Genomic DNA, 3994 nt, shown 5'->3' with positions numbered 1-3994 from the left:
CACTTTATATGAAGGATATTTAATTTAGTTTTAAGCAAAGATGAATTATTTATTGTGACAGCTTAGATAAAATATATTGCACTTCTAGTATTACAACATTATGAGGAAGGAAAGCCATTAGTTCATTAAAGCTAGAAACGAACTTATTTTACTGCTTGGTAAAAAATTATTTAAAGATTGTTGCAGTTTATAAATTATCGTCAATTAATCATACTAGATTTTGAAAATAGTTTTGCTACCTGCATTATTTTTATGCGTATACAGTACTTAGCAGACTAGTATTGTTAAATCTTTATAATATGCAATCATGCTAAAACTATGAAACACTACAAAGAGAGATAGAAACCAGGTGATTTGTTGTCTCTCTGGGATCAGGAAGACACCGAGTTTAAGAAAAAGGGCTGTGCCCTTCACCTCGACACTCGGTGGCATCAAAACCTTTTTCCACCAATCGATCACATTGATGTCTAATGATTATCAACTTACTTAGGAATACGTTGTCGTCACAAAGATACATTACACTTTCCTTTTGATTTTTTCAAAACTAAAATTTCAGTATTTTTTCTAATGCCAATATGTGTAAAGCCTTGAATTTCCCTTTGGTTAATTTATTTCAACAGGAGACAAAACTTAGATTGGAATTTTTCTCATCCTGGAAGTTGGCGCCAAGTATGTTTTGATAGATTGGTGTTTTCATATTTAAAATCAAAATTTTGTAAAGGGAATTCTTTGAAAATTTAGATGATCAGAAAAATAATATATATATAGATAAAAAGCTATGGCATTATTAAGGTATCATTATAGCCTATTTCTCAATTTACTTTGCCAACTTAAACTTAAACCATTCTCTCAACAGCATAAATCACTACCACATTCTTCCTTCAACTTTTAAATGATAGAAAAGTTCCTGTGTCATCATCCTCATCTACGCCTATTGACACAAACGGCCTTGGTTAGATTTTGTCAGTCGCCTCTATCTCGAGCTTTTAAATCAATACTTCTCCATTCATCATCTCCTACTTCACATTTCATAGTCCTCAGCCATGTAGGCCTGGCTCTTCCAACTCTTCTAGTGCCTTGTTTAGCCTAGTTGAAAGTTTGGTAAACAAATCTTTCTTGGGGAGTGCAAGGAGCATGAATAAACCATCTCCATCTACCCCTCACCATTATCTCATCCACATATGGCACTTTAATAATCTCTCTAATCGTTTCATTTTTAATCCCTCCTGACGGCTTTGTTCTGAAATCTACAAAATCTGTTGGATATTGTTTCATTGTCATACCATGACTCATGTCCATACAGTAACACTGATCTCACTAAACTCATTTATAGCCTAATTTTTATACATAGTTTCAGGCGATTTAATTTCCAAATTTTACTTAACTTAGCCATTGTCTGATTTGCTTTTTTCAATCTTTCATTAAACTCCAATTCTAAAAACACTGTATTAGCTGTCATAGTTCCTAAATATTTAAATGATTCCAACCTTTTAATCCTTTCTCCTTCCAATGATATTTCCTCTTCCATTGCATATTCCATTCTTATAATCTCTGCCTTTCTTCTTTTTATCTTGAGCCCAACCTCATGTGATACTTCATGCATTCTGGTAAATAAGCTTTGCAAGTCTTTTGGTGTTTTGCTGATAAGGACAGTGTCATCAGCATACTCTAGATTTGCTAATATCCTGTTATCAATCCTTCTCTACCATCTCCAACTGTTCTATGCATTACAAAATCCATGAGGAGGATAAACAACATAGGTGACAACAAATTCCCTATGAGTACTCCAGTGTTCACTGGAAATTCATTTGATAGGACTCCATTAACATTAACTTTGCACTTGCTATGATCTTGAATAGACATAATCAAGTTTACTTATCTAAGAGGAACTCCATAATAACACGGGACTCTCAACCAAATGTCTCGGTGCACACTATCAAAGGCTTTTTCATAGTTCACAAATGCCATCAAAAGTGGATTTCTATATTCTACACATTGCTGTACAACATTGTCTTAAAATGAAAATTTGGTCAGTACAACTTCTACCTTTTCGAAATCTTGCTTGTTCATCTCTCAGCTTTTCATCAGTCTTTCTCTCTAGTCCCTTTAGAATGAGCATACTATATATTTTCATGACTACTGATGTAAGTGTGATGCCTCTGTAATTATCGCAGTTAGTCATATCTTTTTTTTTTTTTTTGCCAATTTCACCACTCCTAGATTCCATTCATCAGGTTCTGCCTTCTCATGCCACATTCTACAAAATAATCTTGTAAGTATCATGGGAGTCATTTCATTTTCGGCTAAAATCATCTCCTGTGTAGTAAAACTATAATAAAATTATGCATTTCATACATCAATCAGAAAGCTCAAGAGCAGTGCATATCAAACTCCCCTATGTACCCAGTAATATTCACCTCTCTCTTTCATGCACTTGTTCTTTTCCAAAATATTGAGGCTCTTCTTTTCTAATCCTATTTCACTCTATATTGGAAAAGTAGAATGCTAGAAACCCAAGGGCTCCACTAGGAATACCAACTTTGTTTGATGAATATCAGCGTTGAATAAATAAAGAACATTTAAACTAGAATAATAGTCCATATACAGTATGTCAATCTAATCAACAAAATAAAGAATTTGCACCAAGTTTCAACTTAAGAAGGTTTGTTCATTTAGTTACATATGTGATTAAAGTTGTTGTTGACAGGTTTCAGTTTCAATTCATCTGAACAGTTGCCAACATCAGCCAGGCAATCCCAACCAAAGCAGTAACCTCCTCAGTAAATGACTTAAACTCAAGGGCTGAGTTGGTAGTCAACCTGCTGTCCATATGAATGCAAGGCCATTGCGTTATCGCTGTAATAGCTAGGAGGTTGATACCACAGATTGGTCACTGCCAGTAAAACTTATAGAATACTATGTAGCATTTAATCTTTCGAAAGAAATAGCAAGATCGTTATAATTAAGGGCATTGTTAGTACGTACAGTTTAGGAAGTTACAAATAGAAAGGGTAGTCAAAATTATGAAAATTGTATGAAGCATGTACTGTAATTTAATGGAACATTAATGCTAGAGATTGGTATCCAGATCAGGAATAAGGAATATAATTAGCTGTAAATTCTTGTACGGTGAATTAAATTGAATGATAGTTGCTGAAGATGACACAGGAGAACAATATTCAAATAAAAGAATTAAAAAATTTCCTTGTGATAGGCAGATCTCCCGAAATGATGACCTTCCTTACATACCATTTATTTGCAGTGAAGAAGAGACATCATAAGTTTCCCAAAAGTGAATTTGCCATCATACATCATACATATTTATTGAAAATATTTATTCAGATTCACTCCTTGCATAACTCCACCATTTGATTAACATACATTACTCCATCATCCTTATTTCCTTGCTCATGTCTGCTCTAAACTTTCTCCCCTTGCATTTAGTTTCAAACTTTTACCAGCTTCTGCAATTTCACTTGACTGGTCCCAATCAGCACCATATCATCTGAAAACATCAACAATTCCACCTCATTTCATTCGCAATACATTTTTTATCTTCCAACATACAATCATCCAATATACTCTCTTAGACCACATGCAATATTTCATCTTTAAAATTATGAGCAACCATAGTGATCCAAACACCTTGTGGTAAATTCATTTGTATGCTAAACCTCTCGCCCTCCACCTACATACTATAACACATTTCACTCCCATCGCAAAATCTTTAAATTTTTGTTCTCAACAACCTATCGTATATGGCATATATTCTCAACACTCTCTGCATCACTTCTATCAGTTCTATCATGAGTTTTTTTTTTTTTTTATAGCTCTCTTTAGGCTACATACAGTTTTCCCATTAACTTTCAAACTTCTCTCATAACTGTTCCATAACATAAACTTGATTCATGTATCTTCTTCCTTAACTTGAGACCATAATGTTCACTCTCTACCAGTCCCTCTGGTACCTGCTTTACTTCCCAATCAAAATCAT

At 33.9% G+C, this 3994-nt stretch overlaps 1 protein-coding gene across 3 annotated transcripts in view; it reads left to right on the top strand.

Moving 5' to 3' along the window:
* Coq8 (ubiquinone biosynthesis protein COQ8, mitochondrial) overlaps positions 1–3994 on the top strand; it is a 129176-nt gene that overhangs the window by 57766 nt on the left and 67416 nt on the right. The window lies entirely within an intron of this gene.

This window comes from Palaemon carinicauda, chromosome 20 (assembly GCF_036898095.1).
Source record: "Palaemon carinicauda isolate YSFRI2023 chromosome 20, ASM3689809v2, whole genome shotgun sequence".
Lineage (NCBI taxonomy): Eukaryota > Metazoa > Arthropoda > Malacostraca > Decapoda > Palaemonidae > Palaemon > Palaemon carinicauda.
Note: the sequence above shows the minus strand (reverse complement) of the source record. Positions and strands in the feature narration are given on the sequence as shown.